Genomic DNA, 27,195 nt, shown 5'->3' with positions numbered 1-27,195 from the left:
TGGAGCTCCTATCACTTTGGAAAACATATGGGGGCATTTTAGTTGACTCATTGATTGGGGAATATGCCAGGGTCTTTAGAGGATACAGGCCATTGGGCTAGATGTCCTGCAATGCAATTGCCATATGGCTTTCAAATGTGATGGTCATATGAGAGAAAAACCTACTCATTGTTTTCTGAGCTTACAAATAATTATTTGCATTATCTTAATACATAAAGATGCAACTTTTAGGACAATCAAAGGAAGACTGAATTCATAACATTCAGATGTCCCTAAAAGTTGTCCAACATATCAGAAAACACATCAACAGTTGCAGCTACACCTTCAATGGGAACCCAGTCAACAACTTGACTCAGTGATATTGGTCTGCTGCTGCAGCCATCACATTCACTGTGATGCTATAAATATATACAAATATACATAACTAATTATTTTAAATGTCAGATATGAAGAAAAATGACTCAGATATTTAGTTGACTACTATCTTATTTCTCTGAAATCCAAGCTTAATTATTACAAGCAGATGCAAGCATTGGCAACCTCATCTTAGATTCCGGTGTAGTCATGGCTAATCATTTACAGAGTAAAACAACAGATTATATTACAAATTAATTTCCCCGTATTTCTACTTTTATTATACTTAGGGCCTTATGTTGGTTTTTTTGAGGTCATGTGAGTAAGCTTGTTACATATTCTATTTATTTCATGTCCGTACATAAAGGGGATGTTAGAAATTATTAGTAATATCAATGAGGTTTGAAAACCATTGACTCCAAGAAGAGCAACTGAAAGAATAATAATGTTTGTCAAAATGTGGGAAGCCTTGAATGCCAGGTTGGCAGTTTCTTTCTTGTGTGTGTGTGTGTGTGTGTGTTTTTTTTTTTTTTACATTTCCCTGCAAGCAGCAGGAAGTTATTACAGTTTTGCAGTGGGAAAGTGGTGTGAAGACAGCTGTGTTCTAAGATAATTCATACAGTACTGTGTAGGGTGATCTGGGGAGAGGAGAAACCAGAGAGGCAGCAGCTGTAGTCACTGTAATGTTATAATAAAGGCCTGGAAGTGGGGAAACCGCTGGCAAGATGGAGCTGGGGAAAAATGCAAAGAAGACTCCATCGAGAAAAGTGAGTGGCCTGGAGAGGTGAGGAAAGAATCAATGGTAACTCCAAGGTCTCTGGCTTTCCTGACAGGGAAGATGTATGTTCCTGAGATAGAAATAGGAAAGTGTAAAGCAAGAAGCTATGTCTGGGAAAAAGCATAAGTTCAGGTTCAGACATCCTTGAGTTTAAATCAAGAGCGAGACATTCAGATGGAAATGGTGGGCCTTGGTTGGCAATGTGGAACTCAGCCCAAAGAAGACAGGATAGATCATCAGGACACAGAAGCACCAGAGATGTAGAGAGGATGGGGTCCCTAACAGGCAAAAAGAGAGTAAAGAAAATTCAGTCCAGGATGAGGCTCAGAAAAAATCTACCAGCAAGCAAGGGAAGAAGGCTAAAATATCAACCAGCCAGAGCAGCAGCTGGAGACACATAAAAAAACTCCAAAAGTTCAGTGGTATAAAAGGCAAAGCAGCTAAAGTGGTGGTGAAATCCATCAGGAAATACCACTGAGATCTTAGAAGGAATGAGGACCAGGACTCAACCACAGAACTTGACATTAAGAAACTGCTTGTGATCCTCAGGATTGCCACTTCTATGGCAGCCAGATCAGAAGGCAGACTGGAAGATGATCAATGAGAGAGGAGAAGAAACGCAGGGGGCAGGAGCAGGGCACCTGTTCTAGAAGCTCAGTGGAGTAAAGGAGCTTAACAGGAAGAATCTTCAGGTCACAGTTACTGATTGCAATACAGAGTATGATGAGAAATGTTGATTTATGTAGACAGCAGCTTCAAATCAGACTCAAGAATTGTTAAAAAAAATACATTACACTTACTCTAAAAATCACTTGGCGAAAAGAAAAACAGAATGAAACACACACACACACACACACACACACACACACACAGAGTATCCAACGATTCTTACTTAAGAAGTCAAAAAGAGGAACACCAGCACTTTTTCTAGTTCCTCAGACTTCAGAAAGTAGCTGTCCTCTATGGCTTGGCCATGAGAGTGATATGCTGAGTCACTGTTTTCCTGAAGGAAAATGAGAATAAAGTGAAAAATCTTGATAGAAATTTCCTTCACAGTAAATGTGGGTCACATCTAACCCACATCTAACATAGAAGTTAATCTTTAGAATAACCTCTCTTGTTCTTAATAAACTGATTTTTTAAAAACCTTAAACAAAAGTTTACATTTTATATGTCACACTGATCATAAATTGCACTTATTTTTGTTGTGTAAACTTCCCAAAAAGAGATTCTCTTATTTTACACAAAAAATAAGTGAAATTTACTAATTCAGTAATTGCTGCCTTTAATCACTTCATAAAACTACCAGTTATTCAGTACCTAGTACGTTCCAGGCACAACTATAGCTTTAAAATAAACTTAGCTTTGTAAAATATAAATGAATATGCAAATTGACTCAATATTCTAATTTATATATTATGGGATGCTGAGTTTTTGTTTTGTTTTGTTTTTAGAAAATGTCACACCAATGCTGACTAGCAAATTAACTGAGAGTTTTATAGCTTGGCAAATTTGTTTTCACTTTAGAACAATTTATGACAAGGAGTCTATAATGCATTGTGGCTAATTAATGACTTTTTTGTGGTTTGACATACATAACACATTAGCTTTGTGACAGTTTCATCTCAGAGCCTCCTGAATCATCTCTCTCTAAAATTTCAAGGCATGTAAGTGGTTGAAAGAATATGAACTCTATTTTCTCTATTGTTTCATAACAGCTTCTGGTACAAAGGTGATTTACTTATAAACATCAAAGAACAACGGACAGACATAGAGGGTTGATAGAAGACAACTCCGTGTGGCTTTACATTTCCAAAAATATAAAAATGTAACATAACTAGTCTAGAATTCCTAACGGTGCTATAAATGTCTACGTGCTCATATGGAAGGAAATGATTTTTATTAATGTGAAGAATACACCATTCCTGTTTGAGTAGAATAATTACAACTATCAATGATCGAGTACCTCTGTGCCAGAAACTGTTATTTTTAATTTCACAAAAGTTATGACAGGTTGATTATACAGGTGAGGAAACTGAAGCTTAGTTAAGTTTAACTTTCCAAGGCTACACAGTTAGGAGGGTGAAATTGCGTATGGGTCTGTTTCTTGATTGGGACCAATGGGATAAATATTAGCTGCTGCTTTTATTATTTTAGCATCTGCTAAGAGGAAGCCCACTTTGTGAGAAATGTCTCACTGACTTGGAAATTCTAATAGAAAAGAAATATCAAATATATATCTCTTCTCCCAATACTCTCCCACCTCTGGGACACCCTAGAAAGGAGTAACTTGGAACAGAGTGACTGATAATTCACTCTATGGAGGGGAGAAAAAATATAAGACTTTGAATGGAGGCCACAGAGGGGATCGAAGATGTAGGCAGCATGGAAGAGAAGAGATGAAACTCCAAACCAAACATTTTATTCTCCTAGCTACATACCCAGTAAGAGATGGGGATGCACTGAGAAGGGTAGGCAAACTCTGAATAGATTGTAAGCATTGAGTCTGTTGTGCACTTCCTAGCGTAGTCTGTGTGGCCTTGTTAGGCTCTAGAGTTGTTTGCTAGCGGACAATTCCACCAGTCTCTAGCACTATTAAACACATAGTACTGGGGTTAGATATCCAAAACTGTATTTCTTATTTCAAAAAAGGATTAAACAATGCATACCAAAAAACACCTCAAAATACAGTATCAAAATTGAAATCCGTGGGCCTCTCCCCTAAACAAATCAATGAATATAAAATAAAAATGTGCAATGGACTTGACCACCACGGGTTCTTCAATCTGGAAATGGTATAATTCCATCGTTAGAAGATATTACTATTTAAGAGGCAGAGATCCAACATCTTCAACGTACCATCATTATGTGCCATAAGGACAGCAAATGACCTGGGAGTGATCCCTTTACCTTCCAGTGAAGTATGACCAATGTTGCCCTGAAATTCAGTTGGATCCCTCCCATGTTCCTAATGACACTGGCAGAAGTAGGCAATGTAAACACTCCACCCATTCCATTTACATAAAATTCTAAGGTTACAACTTAATGAGGGCGGGGAGGGAAACTCAAGTCTCTACCCATCAGTTCACAGGTCTGACATTTAAAAATTTGTCAATGCATATTGTTTGTACACAAGCTTCTCTAAATCAGACTCATACTCGCTTTAGTTCTAAAACAGAAAACCATATTTTATAACTATTTCAGAAACAGTTTATCACTGTCCTTAGAATAATGATTTCATTAGCTATATAAACCTTTTCACATGATTTAATACATGTAAAAACTCTCTACACTCAAAGATCTTCCCTAAGCAAAAATCTTTCTAGAACTACATGTTATCAGGCAGATTTTTTTAATGAATAAAGAGTAACCCAGACGTGGTTCCTTCTAGCTACTGAGCTGTGGCTTTGTGAAATGGAATTTACAATTACTAAAAAGAAAACTGCCCCAAATCCCACAACTCCTTTCACTTAATTATTCATGATATTGATCAGCACATTTATTTTTAAAAACAAATGAAGTTAGAGCAGCACTCATATAGGAAGAAAACTTCTTGCTAACTTGCATTACTGTGGATGGGGAGTTTCTTCTTCAGGGATTTGTACTTTGCATATGGAAATTTTAAAGCCAATCAAACATCATCACAACATATTTAAAACAAGCTTACAATGTTAAAAGCCATCTTTGCAGGTGACACTTCTAATTCACTCATCAAGAGAAATTTCTGTTTATTGTTCTTAATCATAAAAATTAGATAACTCTAGCAATACTAAAAATAAATGTGGTAATGATGAAGAAAATAGGAAAAGTCAGTTAGGAGCTGAAAAAATTTCTTCAAATTGTACAAGTCATGTTCACTTTCAGTAAATCAAAAGACATCAGATGTAAAACTTTCTACTACCCATACCAATTAAGTGTATCTTGCAAGCTTCTAGAATAAAACACAGAAAATATGTGGGCTCAAGTAGTTCCTTAGAGTGGAAGATTATAAAGATGATAGCCTACGATTCCTTTTAATGGTTTACATCATGCTGCTCCTCCCCAGGAAGAGTAGAGTCTGTTTCTCCTACTCTTGATTCTAGACTGGCCTTATGACATGCTTTAACCAACAGAAAGTGGGGAGGTGATGCTCTGCCAGTCCCAGACTTAGACCTTGAGATATTCCAGCTTCCACCTTCCCTCTCTTGGAATATAAGAGAAAAGAAAGAAAACCTGGAAAGCTGGATGATGATAATTAAGAGACACCAAGCCATCCAGATCCCAGCCATTTCGGTTGCCCCACCGGAGGCACCAACCTTGTAAGTGAAGACATCTTGGATTCTCCAGCCCAAGTCAAGCTATAGCAACCAACACCATATGGATCAAAGATGAGATGTCTTTGAAGAGCTTGTTCAAACTTCAAACCCACAAAGAATTGTAGGTAATAAAGTAAATTTTTAAAAATTATTTTTATTTTTTTGAGACAGGGTCTCACTCTGTGGCCCAGGCTGAGTGCAGTGGCATGATCGCAGCTCAGTGAAGTCTTGACCTCCCTGGCCCAAGCCATAGATAATCAATAAATTTACAGTATTCAATATAATGTGATTTTAAGTTATAGTGAAAGTTACTGTGTCCTTCAATATAGTAAGAAATTCATACTAATTCTATAAAAAAATCAATGAAAAGTACTTCCTGAGACATCTATTACATATAAGGCACTAAGATAACATTAATTCTAGTAATATCAACCATTTAATGTGAGTTTAAATATGATTATTTAGTCATCAAATATATATGAAATGTCTAGTAAGATCCAGGTAGTGTGCTGGGCACAGGTGACCAGCATTCAGAGAAATTTCGCAGTTTAGATAGGTATACAGGGAAGTAAAAGGCAAATATAATACAGTATAATAATTGCTATCATAACAAAGAGTTAACATTTAGATGTAGAGATATTTTTAAAATCTAAATATAACTATGTTGAAGCAATATGAAAAGCATCATAAGAAAGGTAGCTACACTGCTCATTTGTTGTAAGGACTGAAGTGGTTAGCATAACACTTAACACATAATTAATCCACATTGAGTGATGCTAAAAATCTGAACTATATAAATGGTTACAAGAATTCAAGCAGGGAGAGATCATGAGTGGTTTGTAGGTTATTTATGGATTTTATCTAATTTGTTCAGTAATTTGGAGAACCTACTCTATGCCAGGCACTGGGATACAGGGGTAGCCAAGAAATACAAGTTTCCTGCTTTGATACTGCTCAATTTGGAAAACAGACATGAAATAAGGGTAATGAGTGATAAAGAAAAGCAGAGCAAAAGACTGTCATCTGTTCAAGAGAGTGCCATTTAATCTGAAATTTGGTAGATGAATAAGAATGACCCACGTCAGCACTCTCCAACCTTTTTGGCACCAGGGACCGGTTTCATGGAAGACTATTTTTCCATGAACCAGGTGGGGGCCAGGGATAGTTTGGAGATGAAACTGCTCCAACTCAGATCATCAGGCATTAGATTCTCATAAGGAGCATGCCACATGTAGATCCCTCACATACACAATTCACAAAAGGGTTTGCACTCCTATGAGGATCTAATGCCACCACTGACCTAACAGGAGGCACAGCTCAGGCAGTGATAGGTAATAGTCAGGCAGTAATAGGATACAAAAAACCATGTACAAGCCACCAAAGCCTCTGTGGGAAATGACTAACTGAATGTGAAATGTTCATATTGCATCAGCCAAGGCAAGTCACCTGACCAAGCCTTCCACCATCAATGGGGCAGAGAAGATGCACCCTCTCCCAGAGAGGAATAATGACTCCCAATGATTTCTCAATAGCAATAAGGCAAACATTTGGATAGACAGGTCTAGATCTTTACATAACGCTGATGGGACTACAGAGACATGAAGAGAGAACATTATGTTGAACCTTAAAAAGGATGGGTATGATCTTGACAGAAGTAAAGAAAACCATTAAGAGGATTCCAGGCATAAATGTAGGGCAATGAAAAGGAAAGCACAATTGGTTGATGACAGCTTTTTATTTATCTCCATGTTTCTCTCTTTACAAGTTAGGAAGAAAAAAGAGAGGGAAAAATGAATTAATCATATGTGGGATAAGAAGAGTGGTACAATCCAGGGCTCTCTGACCTAAAGAGCAGAGAAAGAGGGACAGCCTTGGAAAGAAAGGTAGAAAAAAGGTTTAAGGTGAATAGAGGAATTGAAAGACGTCCTGAAAAGCAAACTCAATTTCAACCCTATAGATGAAATCCTATAAATGTGGAGAAAAGTGGGACCAACTTGGGGTCTGAGATCAGTAGAAAAGTTCACTCACAATCACTACGGAGGAGAAAGCAATAGTTCCCATTTACAGTTATATAAATTTTTCTTCTAAGTGGAGGCTGTTCTAGAATAAAAAATGCACTGCTTCTGGACATGGGAAATATGGGTTTCATTTCTGGTTAGGTCATTAACCTGTTATTTGACCTGAGGCACTCTATGAATCTTTTTAGTCTCACTGGTAAAATGCATTCTAAGACTTGCTTTATAAGATTTTTTGAATGAAAGTTAAAAGCTATCTACAGAGATAATTCACCCAGATCCAACCCCCCATTGTGCAGTCTATTACTTTAGATTCAAAACAGGCCATGACCTCAGATTTACCTTCACACTCTAATAACATTCAAGTAGTCAACACTACCCAAATCATGGCCTGTTTCACTATAGCAACTAAAATTCACCAAGTAGCCGCTAAAACACACTCTCAAATCCCACCACCAAAGTGATTCGTGGGTTTAAGAGCATGCCAGGCCAGATTTTTTCAACCAGAAATCCTGTACTTTGACTTCCAGCTCTCCACATCTGGAGGAGTCATCAATCCTATATTCATACGAAGCCTTCCTTGATCATTCTACCTCAGTTTCCTTTAATTCTTCCCAACTCTCTGTTCTTTTAGCATACAGCATCTCTCTTATTAGGTTAGTGTTGTTGTCTTTATTATTCACTACATGTGACTTACATATATAAATATATGTATATCATATATATTTACATATACAATATATGTATGTCATATATTTATTTATATAAATATATATATATATGTCACATGTAGTGAATAATAAAGACAACACCACTAACCTAACTGCAGAGCTCAATAGGTAGCATCTAATGAGTTTTGCTAAGGGCCTGGCCTTATCTCATGGATTCCTTACAATAGATTTATACAGTAGAAACCATTATTCCAACTTTACAGGTGAAGAAACTGAGACTTAGAGAAGGCAGTTAATTTGCCCAAGGTAAGAAACTGTCAAGTGGCAGACTGAGATTCCATGGAATAAGAAGCATACAGATTACTACTAGACAAAACTAACTGATACTCTTCACTACATTTCCAAATACATATCTGAGTTCTTTTAATTGAACGGTACACTCTTGGAGAATTTCATTATATTTCCCACCTCTGTGTGTTATTGGGTCTCACAAAGGGCTCCTTCACTTAGGCAGTAATTAGAGCTATAATTTATTCATAAGCAATAAAGTGACAGTTTACATTTCCTGTTTCTAATTTGAAAGGCAACTAAAAACTAGAGGGCATTTACAATGCTTAATGGATGTGAGGTTAGGTGGTATGACAGATTGCATTATTGGCCCAAATTCTTCACCCTTTTTTGTATTTATGCCTTTAGTCATGTGACTTTGCAGTTCCTCCCACTAAAGAGGCAGAAGATAATTTCCCACCCTTGACTTGGGTTTGGCTATGATTTTTGTTATGGCCAACAGTATGAGGCAGAAGTGGTAATATTCCAGTAGCAATACAAGATCTTAAGAGACCTTGTGTGTTTGCCTCTTATCTCTTTGCATCCCTGCAATTGTCATGAGAATAATTTCCATCAGGGAGCTTCTCCTTCAGAATCAGTTCCACCATGAGACATAGGGAAACAACAGAGCCAGACAGTCCTGCAGATTGAGCAAAGTAACCATACCAGCCCAGCCTAGATAAGCCAACTCCCAGCTGACCCATAAAAATCTGAACAGACCAGGCATGGTGGCTCATGCCTATAATCCCAGTGCTTTGGGAGGCTTGAGACAGGAGGATCATTTCAGCCCCAGAGTTCAAGACCAGCCTGGAAGTAGAGTCTCACTATGGGGAACAGTGAGACTCTGTTTCTACAAAAAATTAAAAATTAGCCAGGCATGGTGGTGCATGGCTGTAGTCCCAGCTACTTGGGAGGCTAAGGTGAGACGATCACTTGAGCCTTAAGCCTAGGAGTTCAAGGCTTCAGTAAGTCATGATCACACCACTATACTCCAGCCCAGGCCAGAGAGCAAGACCTGGTCTCAAAAAAAAAAAAAAAGAACAAACAAAACTTAGTTCAGCAGAGCCACCCTAGCCAATGTGACAGAGTGAGAGATATATAAACATATCTTATTTTAGACTTGAAATTTGCGGGGGGGGGGGGCTTTTTTCCACATAGAATTATTGTGGTAACAGCTAATTCATGTGGGTAAATGGTATTTTTGTTCACAAATATTCATTATTCACTCTCGGCTTTAGTGGTTTGGTTTAATTTTTTGTACTTCTGCCATAAGCTGTAGAGACTATAATAAAATCTCAGACTTCCAGTCAGATTACATGATTAGATAAGAACTTTTGGGGCATAGTTCTTGTTAAGGGTGTGGATGTAATTTATGTACATGTAACTAAGAGTATATTTTGCGTGTATGAGATCAAGAGAGGTAGAATACATATATAAACTATACTACTGTTTGTAAGCACTTGCTTACCTCCCCTTCCTTAATTAGCCCTGTGACTTCTGGCCAATGAAATGTAAGAAAACTTGACATATGACCAGTCCTACCAAAGTTTTGAATGCAATTGCATGGTCTAGCTAAGTCTCTTGTGTTTCTGCCCTCACTAATGTGAACAGAATGTCCCAGATAAGGGTCATGCTTAACTTGAGCTCCTTAGAGACAAAATCTGAAATGAAGGTTTATTGAGGAGTGCTCTTGAAAGAAACTACTGGAAAGGCAGAGGAGGACCCTAAAACTTAAAGTACTTGCAACTGAGGTCTCAGCTGATCCTCGCATGGTGTTCCAGGGCTCGGATGGCCCCTCTTGGCTACCTCTCTTGATCTCATACACACAAAACATATTCTTAGTCACATGTATATAAATTACATGCATAGAGTTGTCCAAATTAAGGCAACTCCTGTCTTTGTGCTTTTGCAACAGTCAGTCACTGATTATGGACCACTACCCAGAGGAAGCACAACCTTGGCTGAGACAGTTCCCCTAAGGCAAAGGGAAATTCCCAGTGGGGAGGGAAGATGTCAGCTACATGGCAGCTGATATTCCAGTCAGATGGTGGATAGATATGTGGGCCTTAAATAGTGGGCCTGGATTGGGCACCACAGTATCCACTACAAAACTGTCCCTTCAACCTGGATCCTAGAAGAAGAAGCCACATAGAACAGACACATAGCCAATGCACAATATGGAAGAGCAATGCTGATCCAAAGCTGACCCACAGCTCTCATGCAATGCAGATGAGTAATGCTTGCTAGAAGTCACTGAGACTTTTGAATTGTTACCAAAGCAAAAGCCGACTGTTACATTTATACAACAACAAAAAAGATATCTCACATTTTTAAGCAGTTACTTACTTTTTTTAAGTACTTTTTTTATACTGAGTTTGAAATGGAAGAAGATACAAATAAATGGAAAGATATCCTATGTTTATGGACTGGAAGAATTAATATTATTAAAATGTCCATATCACCCAAAGCAATCTACAGATTCAGTGCAAGTCCTATCAAAATTCCAAAGACATTTTTCACAGAAATAGAAAAAAAAATCCTAAAATATATATGGAATCACAAAAGACCCTCAATAACCAAAGCAATCTTGAGCAAAAAGAACAAGCTGGAGGCATCACACTACCTAACTTCAAAATATGCTACAAAGCACAGCAATCAAAACAGCATGGTGCTGGCATCAAAACAGACTGCATATCCCATCAGAACAGAACAGAGTCAAGAAATAAATCCATGCAGTTACAGTCAACTGATTTTGACAAAATTGCCAAGAACACATGATGAAGAAGGGACAGTGTCTTCAATACATGGTGTTGGGACAACTAGATTTATGCAGAAGAATGAAATTAAACCTTTATCTCACACCATTTACAAAAATTAACTCAAAATTAATTAAAGGCTTAAACACAAGACCTGAAACCATAAAACTACTAGAAGGAAACACAGGGGAAAGACTCCATGACAGTAGTCTAGGCAATGATTTTTTTGGATATAACCCCAAAAGTACAGGCAACAAATGTGAAAACAATTAAATTAGCTCAATTCAAACTAAAAAGCTTCTGCACAGCCAAGGAAAGAATCAACAGGAAGAGGAGACAATCCATGGACTAGAGAAAATATCTGCAAACCACACATCTGTAAGAGGTTAATATTCAGAATGTATAAGGAACTCAAACAACTCAATAGCAAGAAAACAAATAACCTAATTTTAAAATAGGCAAAGATCAGAAAAAACATTTATCAAAAGAATACATAGAAATAGCAAACAGGTATATGAAAAGGTGTTCAACCTCACCAATCACTGAATAAATGCAAATTAAAATCATAATGAGCTATCACCTTACACTCATTAGAACAGGTATTATCAAAAAGACAAAAGGTAAATGTTGGAGAGGATGTGGAGGAATCTTGCACACTGACAGAGGGAATGTCAATTGCTGTAACCATTATAGAAATCAGTATGGAGGGTCCTCAAATAATTAAAAATATAACTACCATAGGAACTAGCAATAGAATACTGGGCATATATTCAAAGGAAACGAAATCAGTATGTCAGAGATATCTGCACTCCCATGTTCATCGCAGCATTATTCACAATAGCCAAGATATTCAATACGAATTTTAGTGTCCAACAATAGATGAATCAAATGTGGTATATACACACAATGGAATATTATGCAGCCATTGAAAAGGAAGGAAAATATTTCAATTGTGACAGTCTGGATGAATTTGAAGGACATTCTGTAAAGTGAAATAAGCCAGACAAATAAAGACAAATACCACTTGACCTCACTTGAATATGGAATCTAAAAAAGTTGAAATCGTAGAAGTAGAGAATAGAACGGTGATTACCAGTGGGTGCAGAGGGAGGTTTAGGGAGATGCTGGTCAAAGGATACAGAATTTCTGTTGGACAAGAAGAATAAGTTCAAGAGATCTATTATACAACATGGTGACTATAATTAATAATGCATTGTATACTTGAAAATCACTAAGAGAATAGATTTTAAGCTTTTTCACCATACAAAAAATAAGCATGTGATATAATACATGTTAATTAGCTGAATTTATTCATTCTACAATGTGTACACATTTTAAGATGTATTTTAAGATATACAACATGTATACATGTTGTATATAATAAATACAATTTTCTCAATTAAAAGTAATTATATTAATTTTTAAAAAGTTTGTGTGTGTTATTGCTGCATAAACTATCCCCAAAATAAATAGCTTAAACAAAGAATTTATTATCTGATGATTTTGAATTTGACCTGAGCTCAGCTGAGCATTTAGTTTGGTAGTTTTGCCCGGAGCCAGTTGTGTAACATGAGTCATCTGATAGCTTAATTGGGACTGATGGCCTCACTCACATGACTGGCTACCGGTTTTGGCTACTGGCCAGCTATTGGCTACTAGCTATCTCTGTGTGAACTGTTTTTCTCAAGGAGGCTTGCCTGGACTTCTCCACAGGGCAGACTCAGTGTGCAAGAATAGAAGCTCCCAGGCTTAGGAGCAGAATTCACAATAACATCACTTGAACCACATTTTATTTTTCAAATTCAATAGGCTAACTCAGATTCAAGGGAAAGGGAAATGGACTCCATTGCTTGAAGGTAAGAGTGAGCCACCATGCAAACTGCCAAGGAAGGTATTGTGGCCAACATCTTGCAAACAGTCTATTATAGGCCTGATGTGTGTTTTATCTTTTTCTGAAGTTATTTTTCTCTAAATAGCAAACTTAATACATTTTATATCCCCTATTCCCATCCTGCCCTTTCCTCTCAAAAAAAAGTGTGAGCAAACATATGCAATTTTTCCACTAGAGACCATTGAAAGCATTCAGCCACTATGGGTCAGTACAAAAGAGTCCATTCAAAAACACAACCGAAAGCAAACAAGAACACTAAAAAAAGGAAAAGAAGAGGGAGACGGATACAGAGAGGCAGATAAAAAGATGGAGGAAGAAGCAGCAGAGGAGGAAGAGATTGAGTAACTTTAAAAACAGGGGCATATTAATCCTATACACAATCTAAAATGCCTCCCCATCATTTGATTTTAATCTCTTCTGCTTGAACGCTTACAAGATGTCTGTAATTCATCCCTTACAAGTTTATGATTTGGGATTAACTCTATCCCCTATCCTAACCTATGTCTTGTGCATTTTGTGTGTGTGTCTGTGTGGGTGTGTGTCTGTGTGTGCATACATGCACACATGACAGAGTATGTATGTGTGAATGGGAGGGTTGGGTTATTGAAGGTCAAAGTAGAGTAGGAAGAAGAATGACAGAAATAATCATAAAAATAGAATATAAAAAGTCAAAACTCAGAAAAATGCCCTAACTCTGAAAAATGACAAAAAATGATATTTTCCAAGCAAGTCATAATATAGAACTATTTAAAGCAACAGACAATTATGGCACTATCAGATTAAAAAAGATATTGACTATATTCTAGAATTTCCCATTATATGGAAATACATCCTTCACTTGTAAGCATCTTCATAGAATGCATGGTTTGTTTCACAATATAACGAAACCCATATATTAAGACCCTTTTGTTCTTTTTAGAAACTAATGTTGCCACTAAAGTTTACAGGCTTAATTTCATAGGGCAACTGCTGCTTAACACTAATGAAGCAACAGCCCAATACATTACTACTAAATAGAAACATGTATATCTCCATATTACATATGAAGAAAAAATTTTATTTACTCCAATGAATAAAAGGAGAAACTTGGGCCTGCATGGCTCACATTTCAAAACCATATAGCCCAGGCACAAAGCTTTTGATTGGTTTTATTTAAAGTAAATAGAAGCCCTAGTAAGAAGAGAAAAATTAACCTGCCTCATATATGCAAATGTGAAAGCTTCTTAGGCAAAGGGAATGCACAGGGGCGAGGGAGGTGCAGTCACACACAGCCGACTTTGGTACAAATATGCCTTATCTGTATTCCAGAGCTTTCAGAATATTCACCGGAATTAGTAATTGGTAATCAGCAACTTTCGGCTACTTTACATTCAGGGAGGCGGCCAGACCAAGTGAGTAGCAGGCATCAGATTAGATCACTAGCTATATTGTTCGTGTTGATTTTAATTGCCTGAAAAGTGTCATTTCCATCTTCTGCAATGCATTAAGTTATTTTAAAGAGTGACTATTTCTATGCAAGAAATAAAATGAACTGCGATTGAGTTAGAACCTGCATGAAGCATTCAGTTGGGGCCCTGCCCTGGTGGCACCAAAATCCTGCCCAAGTCTGACCACACTGATAAACAAACATATTTGCTATATGCAGAACTTTTCAAACGTAGCATGGGGAAGTCAACACAGATTCCCAAACCAAAGACACAGAGAACCACCCAAATGTCATATCCTGGCTTATAAAATCCCAAGACTTCCATTTCCATACAGGCATCTGCAAGGTAAAGGAGTTCATGCTATTTAAGAACAAGACAAATATTTGCATGGAAAAAGATCCATGGAAGTGGAATTTTTCAATGCTAGAATACAGTTGCAAAATTATCACATTAGTGTATGCTGACATGGAAATGTCACCTCTCAGGACATTTGTTCTTTAAGTTAAAATCCTAGAAACATGAACCTCTACATGGGATAAAACCGTGTAGGGCTACACACATATTCATGAAATCAGGTTTAAAAAATGATGACAACTGAATAAGGTCTGCAGTCTAGTTAACAGTAATGTACCAATGTCAATTTCCTGGTTCTGGTATTGCAGGACAGATATATACAATGTCACCATACAGGGAAGTTGGATGAAGACTATACAGAACTCTTTGTACTATGTTTTACAACTTCCTGTGAGTTTAAAATTACTTTAAAATAAAAAGTTAAAAAATGCAGATTAGCAAGCTGTACCCCAGAGATGATTCAGAAAATCTTGTAAGGGCTAAGGTATCGCCATTATTTCAGCAGAACCCCAGTTAACGTTTCTGCAGAAACATCAGAAGTTGAGAAACAGTGCAAGTGAAATAGAGTATTCTCAGCTCTATTACAGGGGCTTCCTCTTTGAAGGATGACTGGTGAGACTGTTTAATGCCTACAAAATTTCCCCCATTTATAAGTAATTATTTATGGTTTAGGAAGATGTGCTTTTGATTTGTTGCGATGCAGTCATTTAGTTATTTCTTTCACATGCTAATGTTTCACTCTAATAAAATCATGAATTTTGAGAACTTCCCATTACTTCCTTGCACTAAGATCAGCTCATTACTTCAAGGACCAGTCCTCGGTGCTCAGAAACTTTGGCTTATGCTTCCTTTAGAGCATATGTTTGTCACAGAATTTTCTAAATTCAGATCATACCAAGATGTTCATCTGTTGTCAACCAATGATTTGTCACTCAGAAACTCTGCAAAATAAAATAAAATCTTTATACACTAAAATAAATTTTAGCCCTAGAAAAAGAAGCCCCACTATAACCATAGCTGCACTTCATACCAATTAAAAAGATTAGACTTTCTATCTTTCCAGAAATATTTACCAAAGTCTTAACATGTGCATGCTACTCCATCAATAGACTACCAGGAAAAGCAGATATTAAACAGTTTTACAGTATTAATTAGATTATAATACATTTACCCCCTAAAGGAGAAACAAAATTTAAATGGTTGATTGTAGATAGCATAGAGGTCAAACCTAGTCTAGGGGGACAGTTAAGGCTACCTGGAGGAATGGCTAGGTTGGGTATCACCTTGACAAATTGTAAGGTTGGAAGCAAACAGCTTTCCTGAAAGAAACAACAATGAATTGAGGGTGGAAATGAGTCAACACAGGAATAAGGAGAGTGGAGTGGAAGTCATGGGTGTTCCAAGCACATGCAAGAACACTGAAGCCAAAAGGGCCATGTTGAGTTTTCAAGGAAGTTTTAAAAGACCCATGTATTATAGTTGGAGTGTTAAGTATCAGGGGAGAATTAGGGAGAAGTCACATACAGACAGGCTGCATCAGTAGCATATTTTTCTCTATGCAGTGAGTGTCCAATGACCCAAGGGGTTGGCCTCAGGGATTAATATAGCACTGCATGTCAAATACATTGGAACAAGAAAGAGTGAGGAGAAAGTCATTTCTTAATCTCCTGCATTTAGGTAAGAAGTACTTAGAACCCAGCCTGGCACATTGCTTGAATGAATGTTCTTGTATTTTTCATCGGTGGACTCGCTACAATGGCAAAGGGAGAAGATGGTGACAAAGACCACTGACTCCAGATTCCTTGATGACCACAATGATAGCTAAAGGAAGAACAGACCACCTAAGCTCTTAGGAAACAGATTGAGAGGAAAAATGATAATTCCATTTTGGACAACATTGGTTTGAAGTAGCAGGTGTCCAAGAGATGTACGAGATCATGGGCAAAGTGACAGAAAGAATACTGTCAAAGTCAGCTGCAGACTTCTGCTGAATATGGACCTTCTTGACAGGATCTTTGGTTACATATGGCAAGCTCAGCAAACCAATAAGCTTAGTTGTCATAGGTTTTTCAAACTCCACTGTGGGCCAGATACTTTGACAGAAGCTGCTTTGCAATAATGCATAAAACAGATGTGGTAACTGCTTACAAGGTACTTACAGAATATAAACATACAATCAGGTAAGGAAATGTACAGTTCCAAGTTATACTAAGCATACCAAGGAAATGAACAGAAAGAGCCTATCAGAGGTGCCCTCATTCAGGGTAGGAAGGAAATCAGAGAGCCCTCTCTAAGCAAATGATATTTACACTGTGGCCTAACGGATGAGTAGCAGTCAAAAACTATATGTGGGCCAGACTCAGCGGCTCACACCTGTAATCTCAGCACTTTGGGAGGTCGAGGTGGGCAGATCGTTTGAGTTCAGGAGTTCAAGACCAGCTTTGGCAACATGGTGAATTCCCATCTCTACAAAAAATCCAAAAATTAGCCAGGGCATGGCGGTGTGTGTCTGTAGTCCCAGCTACTCAGGAGGCTGAGGTGGGAGAATCACTTGAGCCCAGGAGGTCGAGGTTCCAGTGAACCATGATCACGCCACTGCACTCCAGCCTGGGTGACAGAGTGAGATCCTGTCGAAAAAACCAAAAACAAACAAACAAAAAACCCTGTGAGTTTGTGTGTGTGCACACATGTGTGCGTATGTGTGTTTAGGGGTTAGGGCTGGACAGGGCTACTGGGCAAAAGAACAGAATGATCCCTAAGATAGGAAAGAGCTCAACAAATCTGCAGAAATGAAAAAGGGTCTAAGAAGCTCTTGTTCCTAAAAGCTTGCTAGGAATTGTCAAAGGGACAGTAGTGTTTAAATCCTACACAGCCTTCCAGGTAATATTTAATAGTTTGGATTTTATTCTGAGTGCAATGAAAAGCCATTTAAGCATTCTGAGTAGATGAGTACTAATTTAACTTATATTAAAATAAAAGAAGTCTTGGCTGCTATGCAGGATGATTTGGGGGAAGAAGTACGAAAGGAGCCAAGGAAGCCAGTGTAGTTATCCCAGGAGAGATGGGGACTTGGAGAAGGAGGACGTGGGTGAACATGGAGGGAAGTGGGCGAATGTGAGAAATATTTCAGGGTTAGAACCAAAAGGACACATAAGGTCTGAGTTGTACTAGTTCCCCAAAATAAAAGCACTTGAAGTATTGTGATGGTGTCAAGAATTATTTACCCTATTAAAACAGTATACTGACAGCCTCATTTGTCAGTAATATAATCAAGCAGTTTTGAAATATGGATCTCATATCTTAACATCTGAAAGGTAATCAAAGTCAAGGGACTTAAAAAACAAATGGGACAAAACTGTTCTCTTGTTTTAGAACATAGAAAATTTACAAGCTAAGTTATAAAGGCACCTAAGAGAGTGCTATGGAATCACTATAACATAGATAATCTATGTCTTCAAATCCCAATATGTCTGCAACAAGAAATATGCAAACTCACTGAATTATTTTATCCTACTTAAGAAAATAGTCATTTTTCCTCATTCTTTGCAAGGCAGGTTCTTGCGCAGTAAAGATTCTACAAATATTTACATTCCAAGTAGCAAAGCTGTTTGAAATGCTATAAAGTTCTGCCAGCACTTCTATTACAAACTCTTATTTCTTGTTTATAACATGTACATAAAAGGGGGAAAATAAAAATGTACTACGGATTGAAACTTGGCATACAAAGTTTCAACCAGGGAGTGCATTTCTCCTGCAGCAATTTTTCCAAAGAAATGTCCCACTGTGTTTAAGAGATGAGTGCAGGGGAGACTATAAGATAAAAACCATTTACAACACTCGATCCATTTCTGAAATGTTTATACAAATTGGATATGAGAATGAGATCTGTCACCCCTCAATTTCAAAGAAATGTTCTATCTTAAAGTGTTCCGTGGCCCCATATTCTCTTGCCAACAATCTTTGCAACAATGATATTCTCCATTGCACTTTTATCAAGCATAAGAAAGGAAATTGTCCACCAGCATTAAGTGATTAATTATATATGCATGTTAAAATTATATGTATATGCATGTGTGCATATTAAAAACTACAAGTGAGCACCTTAAAGATGCTCACCTTCATAGAGACAAAGTACCTTGCTAAGATAAGAAGGCTTAAAGGCAGACTGGTGGTGACAACTAAATCAGAGACAGCAGGCAAACACGCACAGCATCAATAAATCCTCCTGCCATCTGAATATATTCCACTACATAAAATTAACATTATTTTTACTGCTAACAACTTACTAACTGGTGATTGGAAACCAGTCAAAGCTTCTCTGTTTTGTAGTACTGCCACAGTATAGCGATATACAGATTTGGCAGTTTGGAAGGGGCAATTATATCTATATACTATTTCAGCATGAACCATATTAAGAGTTAATGAGAACTTCAAGTTGGACACTTAAATTATGCAGTAAAAACAAAGCTGGAAGATGTGTACTGAATGTGTGAGAAGGAGTTAGGAAGTTGTAAAAGAGAAAGATCCATATTTTGCAAGCAGAGCAAAGAGGCTATTAGTTTGTAATAACTAGGCATATATGAAATGTGACAGTGATAAAATTGAACATAAATCAGCAAAGGAAAGGCTACAGCTTGTTGTCCACAGCTAATCTTTGCTCTACTTGAGACTGCTCAGCACTTTGCTCCTATTAAATGTTTTGTTGCCATTTTAAGGTACACTTGGGCTATCTGGTTGTGTTGTGAAGAATATTTAAAAGTTAGAGTTCTCCTGGAGAAATGAACTTAACACCGTCATGTCTTCGGGCTGACATTAATGACATCCAGACAGTGAGGAGGACATGAGGCTGAATGTTATTGTCTGTGGCGGCCACAGCCTGAATCTATTACCCTGCATATCAATTAGCCACTCGGTGTCTCGGTTATCCTAGTTTTAGACAGGAGGGCCACTTGCATGCATTCAGCCTTACTATTCATCTTATAAAAGTGTACAGCAATTTGCTATATTTCCCTGATGGATACTGATCATTTTGGGGGTCCTCAAACCACATGTTGACTCTCAACTAATTTCAAGCAAGCATTCAAAGACCAATAATTCCCGACTCCACTATTATTTGCAAGCCAACATCCTTCCATTTAGTGAGGCTGAACCCGATCAGATTTCTTTAATGAACATTCACAAGAACCTCTCCCATTGCAACCAGTGACATGCACGTATTAGGCATCTTACAAATGTTGCACAAATTGATATGAATATTAACCTGCAGGCAACTTCCTCCCTAGTCCCATGACCCACAAATGGTTAAAATCATGAACCAAGATGCCAGGTTACTGCAGCCAAAGTCAGGTTACTGTTAGTAAATACATCTAGCAAAGCAAAAGTAACACATTTGACTTGATATTGAGATATAAGCTCTTTCAAAGGCAATTACTCCTTTCAATCTCTGAAGGGCTCTGACTCATTGTTCTGATTAATTCCTGTTTTTAATCTATTTACAGATCAGGATTCTTTTTCAGCTAGTGTGATATTCATCTCTGTGGGGGTAGACAGAAACCACAGCACGTACAGTCTTCCTACTTTTTTTTTTAATTTAGTTATTCTTGCTTAATCATTTTAAAATTATTTCTGGATTTACCTACTCACCATATGAGCTGGGGTTTCTGACCTCCCTCCTACACATCACTCCCTCCTGTCTGTTGCTTTTTCTAGCTCTGTTTCCCTGCATCTTGGGTTGAGGTTAACAGACTGGCTACCCCTTTCCCAGAGCTCTGTTCCCATTTCTTTGCCTCTGAAAGGAGGTTTGCTGTCCTTACCATAGCGGACACCGTTTGTTATTAAATAATTCCTCTGGGCACATCTCCTTGTTGTAAATCAATAAGCAAATGCAATACAGGGAAGGACATACGGATAGGAGAGCTGTACGGAGCTTTGCACAAGCAGAGCCCAGAAGCTGTTCGTTCATTTCACGCGACCAAAAAAAAAATCCCTGATGGTGCTATGACTCGGCTGCCCGGTTGGTACTTCCTGGTTTTCTGTTTCTGCTATTCTTGGTTAGCTTTGCAGGGCTCCTCAGAGAACACAGAAAAAGCTGAAACCAGGGTCCGAGCTCAGGAAACCTGGACTATAGCGCATCAGGGTAAACCTGGCAAATAAACGCGACAGGGAATTCCGTCCCAAGCTGCTGATCTGTGAGTAGAAAGAAAATGCAGCTTAGAAAACTTGATCGCTAATGAAAGAAACCTCCACCCTAGCTTTCTCAGACCTGGGAATCTGGGCCTGGGGGGTGGTTGCGGCAAAGAGGTATCACATTTCCACATTCTGCATCATGCACCTGGAATTGTTCCTCCGCATCCCTACGACTCACAACTTTTTTCTCCCAACTTTAACTGGTCAAATCCACTGCACGAAGAGCAAGCCCAAGGGACCTACCACTCAATTTTCCGCGCTCCAGCTGGAGATGCAGCCTTCCCAACCCGAAACCAATCCTCGCCCCAGAAGGGGAAAAATAATCTCCCCAAAGCAAGTCCGATGAGAGAAGCATCTTTTATTCTTGACCCGTCGGGTGCATTTCCCTGCAAACAAACTTCGGGGCTGAGGAGCCATGAAGCCAGGGCGTAAAGTTTGCCCCGGCAGGTGGCTCATCCCTGTGGCCCGGCCGGCGCCAGGAGCCGGGCATCCCGGACTTACCTGGTCTCTGCAGCTCGCCAGACGCCCGCCCCGCCGGCCCACCCGCCGCCGCCGCCGCCGTTAGTCCGGGCCCGGGGGGCCGCCGTGCGCGCCCGCGCAAGCCGCCGCCGCCGCAGCCGCAGCGCCCTCGTCCGCACGGTTCCCGGCCCAGCCCACGGCGCCAGCCCGCCAGCCGCTGCCACCGCCGCCGCCGCCACGCGCCAGGCTGCTGTGGCTGCTGCCGGCGCCTACTGAGCACTGCCTGCGCCTCCACCACTCCGGCTGCGGCTCCGGCTCCGGCTCCGACGCGGACGCTGGAGGGAGGGGAGACCGGGCGGACTGGAGGGAGGGAGGGGCGAGGAGCGCGGCGGAGCAGCCAACTGGGTCCCGAGCCTCGCGTCTGCGGCGCCCCCCGCGCCTCTGCGCCGGCCGGACCCCGCGCGGCTCTGCGCTCGGCCGCGTGCACCCACGTGTGTCCGGCCTCCGCAGGGTCCTGGGCGGCGGCGCGGACTGGGCGGCGGTCACCGTGTCACCTCCGGGTGGCCTCGTGCTACAGTTAGGGCCCGGGGAGCACGGGGTTAAGGCAGGAATTCCACTTCTAGGAAAGCCTCCTGCAGCTGCGCTCCCAAAAGTGCGCAAAGATTGCCAATTTTAATATTAAAGCGGATAATTATTAAGGGCTCACTAGGTAGCAGGTAGTGGACTGCGCTATTTAAATGAATTAGTTCATGCAGTCCCCAGAGCAACCTGGATCTATTATTATTCCCGGATTTAGTGATGAGGAAATTGATTTGCTTAAGGTTTCAATGAGTCAGTTGTGAGAATAATCGCAACTATATTCTGTCAAGGACCCTATGAAGTAGATCTTACCACCTTTATTTGCCCAAGTATACACACAGTGGTGGGTTCGAGAACCCGGACGTGAATAAGCCTGTTGAAGTCCTGAGCCTTTGAGCTGAACCGCTGCTGACTTAACTTCCAGTCAAACCCCTGCAAATACTGCAACTTTACTTGTACGAAAAACAATTGGGAACAACCTACCTGTCCTTCATTAGGAGAGTGGCTGATAAAATACATTGGAGACATACAGCGGCAGAGAGAAAGGTGCATCTACTAGTATTGGCATAAATGACCTCCAAGAGGTATCCTTAGAGGCTGGGCGGGGATGGGTCACTCCTGTAATCCCAGCACTTTGAGAAGCCAAGACAGGTGGATCTCTTGAGCCCAGGAGTTTGAGACCAGCCTGGGCAACATAGGGAGACTTTGTCTCTACAAAAAACAAACAAGCAAACAAAAAGTTTAAATTAGGTGGGCGTCATGGCACGCACCTGTTGTCCCAACTACTTGAGAGGTTGAGGTGGGAGGATCACTTGAGGGATCACTCGAGCTCAGGAGGTGGAAGCTGCAGTGAGCCATGATTATGCCACAGCACTCCAGCCCAAAAGACTGAGGGAGACCCTGTCTCTAAATAAATAAATACATAAATAAATAAACGGTATTGTTAGGAGAACTTGGGACATGTACTGTTGATCAGCACAGGAAAGTTGGTACCTGTACCGCTTTTGTGCTTACAAACACACACACACGCACGCTTTTGTGTGTATGTATCCATATTTATGCATTCACAATTTCTAAAAGGATGTCTAAGGATACTGTTAACAATCATTAGTCCTGGTGAGTGAGACTGATTTGGGGCAGAGGAGACCCTATACTTTTCATTTTATAATTCTTTGACATTGTTTTAAAAATGTATCATGTTGTCCCTTCATATGAAATAATCTAGTCACATTTAATTAGACTTGACAGTTTATGGCCCTGTTTCCTCTCCTTGATCCTCTCCCTTGATTCCTGCAGATGGAATGAAGCAACACCCCATCAAGAGCAGCAACCTGGGCAAACCAGGCCTGGTTTATCTGCACTTTCTCACGCTTGATCATTTTCTCAAGAGATATGTGTGTGGCCCCCTGCAATTCAGAATGAAATTTGAACTTCTGGAAAAACTCTCCTAGAGGGGGTTTGAGGACAAGAGGTAAGACCCAGGTCAGTCAGATGCAAGGTGCCGCTCCCTACAGCAAAGTCAGCATGTAGGCCCCCTGCATTTCCAATTGCCACAAAGAAGTTGCTTAGTATTTTGGGAGACTGAGGTGGGAGAATCCCTTGAGCCCTGGAGTTTGAGACCAGCCTGGGCATACAGTGAGACCTCCTCTCAACAAAAAATTTAAAAATTAGCTGAGCATGGTGGTGTGCACCTGCAGTCCCAGCTGCTTGGGAGGCTGTGGCAGGAGGAGATCGCTTGAGCCTGGGAGGTCCAGGCTGAAATTAGCCATGATTGAACCACTGCACTCCAGCCTGGGTGACAGAGCAAGACCCTGTCTCAAAACAGAACAACAACAATAACACAAAAAGAAACTGCATGAATGGCTTGACCAGGTGATTTTTCCCTAGTCCCCCTTACTCTATGAGCATACAACAGGATTCTTGAATACATTAGGGAACTTCTGGCCACATTTGCCCTCTCTCACTTTATCAGGAAACTGCTCATCCCTACAAGAGTAATAGCTGGATTAAAAAAAATTCCGGGGTTATTTATGTTTTAAAAAGAGGTTGGGGGAGACAGGAATAGATAGAGCACGCTGCTATAAATAAAAATCATGCGTTTTTTCCCCATCAGAATTAAATTGCAGTAAATTTGGACTCCTTAAGCTTCCTCTACTTAGCCAAAGGAAAAAAAAAATAGAACAGGTACAGAAAGGTTGTTTATGGTTGTTTCAGTTGTTATTGGTTACTGTAAATAATCTTTTTGCTTGCAATCTGGGAACATGTTGGCAAACCCCCTGCGTGTGACAAAATGTTTTATTGGGTAGAACTGGTGTGTTCTGGAAGGAGCCGAGAGAACTTTACATGCAAATTATGCTCATGCCTTGCCCCTAGCAGGTGCAATTACTGCCATGCCCACATCCATCACAGGCATGGCTCTTCTTTTAATATTTTCAACTTGATGTCTCCTAATACATTTTTCTTCTAATACATACATGTGTACCTTGTCTAATGGGCAGGGAAAGAGCATTTTCATCAAGGAGGGGGAGCTGGCCCCAGGCAGCAAAATGACAGGGAGAAAGACAGGAAAGAAGCTCCTTTAAATTAGAAAGAAATCTAAACCCTAACCCCTTCCAGCCCTCTTCAAATAATTAGTCATTTCTAAACTCAGATTACATTGCCTGTGCTAGTAAAAGCTGATTAGTGCTGGAAAGGGATTTAATGGAATTTTGAGTCTTATGGTTGCAGTGGGGGGGTTGGTGGGGGCGGGCAGATCCTAAAAATTGTAGAAATAATGATGAACATTTAATATAAGCCACAGTCTCATAGACAGGTAAAAGGTGTATAAATTTATGTATATTAAGAGATGTGAATCATTTTATACCCTCCCTTTGCCCAAAATGTAAAGCATAATGTGAGTCAACTGAAAGCCTGATATTTACCAAAAGTTGATACACAAGAGCAGTTTTCAATACAATTTCCATCCAATTTCTGGGCCGGAAGCCCAGGAAATTAAAAAAAAAATTAAAGGCACATGTGGGTCTTCTCAGTGTGAATGCCGGATGGAATTTTTATTGAATTTGGCCTCAACTGATTGTAGCATTATAAGCAATTCTGCAGTTAAGTTTCAGCAGCCATTTAGATGGCAAATCCTTTTTTAGGGTATTATAACTAAGAATAATAACTTCCTTTTTATATGGCACCTTTTATATCAAGCACTTTAAAGTGTGAGATCATCTTCCCATTATTAAGATACCCCATCTGTGTTGGAATATAGAAGCTATTTCATGCCAGTGACACCACATAACAGTTATTTGTTTGCGTGTTTATTGTGTAGCAAAGGGAAATGAAAAATATCTACTAAACCCACAGACTGAAATTCTTAGGTAAAAGTATAAATTGGAATATAGCCAAGCTACTAAGTTAAACACATCTTTTTCTATAAAAGGGGTTAGGGAGTCTTAATTTCCACACATGGAAATACAAGTCTTATTGTTATCACCATGGTACTGATCCAAAGTTCTAGTTTATATCTAGATGCTGAGATTAAATTGTAGGGTGTACAAAACTGTCATATTATCTCCATTGCTGGGGTGGATGGCTCTGAGAGGTTTTTTGAGTCAGACTAAAGAGTAATAATAAGTTTTCAGCATCCAAATTGGAGTAAGGCAATAAGGTTGTTACGATAAGTGCATAATAGTGTCAAAAATTCTTTATATGCATTCATATAAAATTGCTTAGCACTATGACTGGAACTTAGCGCCACATACTAATCACATAATAACTAATTCAGGTATCGACTCACTTGTTTTCTTCTCCGAAGACGTTTTCTGAATTTCCTGTCTATAATAGCACTGCTGTCATTCTCTTTACTTCATAGAGCAAATGGTTATGTGACAATTTTTTACATGCCTTTTTTTTTATTATTGCTGATTTCCTTCACTACAATATAAGCTTCATGAAGGTAGGGGCTTTGTTTTCTGTACTGTTGCATTCAGAGCTCCCAGCATGAATCTGACATGTACATAATGGGTATGCAGTAAATGTATTTTTCATGATTGAGGAACTTCCAATATGCCAGGCACTGTATTATTTGCTTATTCTTGGTACTTTGCAGTATTTACAACAACTTCATGAAGAAACTACTGTTTTATCACCATTCTACAGATGAAGGAACTAAGACACAAAAAAGTAAACTCATATATTTGGAAGCTCAGCCTTCTGAGGTTATACAAACTGTAATCCAGACATCTAATGCCAGATTCTCTGCTCTGTGCTGTACACCCTGTGAGTTCAAATGGATTTTATCAACCATCTAGTCTAGCACTGCTTAAACTTTAATGTGCCTATGAATCACCTGGGGACCTTGTTAAAATGCAGATTCAGATGCAGCAGGTCTAGGGTAGGGCCTAGGACTCTGCATTTCATCCAAGCTCTTGGATACTGCTGGTGCTTCTGATCCACAGACTGAACTTCGAGGATTTAGGATATAATCTGAACCTTTCATGTTCACATATAAGCCACTTGACACCTCCTAGATGTTAGAGGATCGAACAATGGAAATTAAAAACAATATTGGAATTACTTAGTCATAAAAATCATAGAATTCCATTTAGAATTATTTATTCTAAGGTAACAGTGGCTAGTACAGAGTGAAATCTCAGTAAATATTAATTTTCTAGGCAGAAGAAGAAACTAAGGCACAGAAAGATTATGCAACTTTCCCCAGTTCATTCAGGAACCAGCAGCCCTTGAAGTCTGTCTTCTCTTTCTGACCATAATACCCTGGCTCCACTCAATTAGTTTTTTAAAGGTAGATTTCATGGAAATTTGAAATAGCAACACACTGATAAAGTTAAGAGAGTTGGTAAAGAAAGTGTGCACCAATGTGCTTATCAGTTGCATTTTGGTAGGAATGAGGTTGTTGCAACCTAAGGAACAAAAGAGATCAGTTGAAGTTCACAACTATTGAATTGAAAATGTGTTACATAAAATGCTAAAGAATACTATATATAAAGACCCTTCACCCCAGTGTTTGTGATATACTCTTTCTCAGGTACATAAGTTTCCGAATTAACAATTCTGTCTTTGTTCTCTTTTCCCCCAAATATTAATGGGTATAAT

At 39.3% G+C, this 27,195-nt stretch overlaps 1 protein-coding gene across 4 annotated transcripts in view; it reads right to left on the bottom strand.

The window, feature by feature from the left end:
* The window catches only part of CNTN3 (contactin 3), a 353,916-nt gene extending 332,237 nt beyond the window's left edge, over window positions 1–21,679 (bottom strand). For 3 of the 4 annotated variants that reach the window (XM_054483033.2, XM_063661832.1, XM_063661833.1), the window contains exon 1: window positions 21,556–21,679. The gene's annotated coding sequence lies outside the window, so the exon portion shown is untranslated. Of the gene's footprint in view, window positions 1–21,297; window positions 21,320–21,555 lie in introns of those variants that run through there. The other variant, XM_063661831.1, reaches the window with a different exon arrangement.
* Window positions 21,680–27,195: the final 5,516 nt, after the last annotated feature.

The sequence above is a fragment of the Pongo pygmaeus genome, chromosome 2, assembly GCF_028885625.2.
Source record: "Pongo pygmaeus isolate AG05252 chromosome 2, NHGRI_mPonPyg2-v2.0_pri, whole genome shotgun sequence".
NCBI classification, from domain to species: Eukaryota; Metazoa; Chordata; class Mammalia; order Primates; family Hominidae; genus Pongo; species Pongo pygmaeus.
Note: the sequence above shows the minus strand (reverse complement) of the source record. Positions and strands in the feature narration are given on the sequence as shown.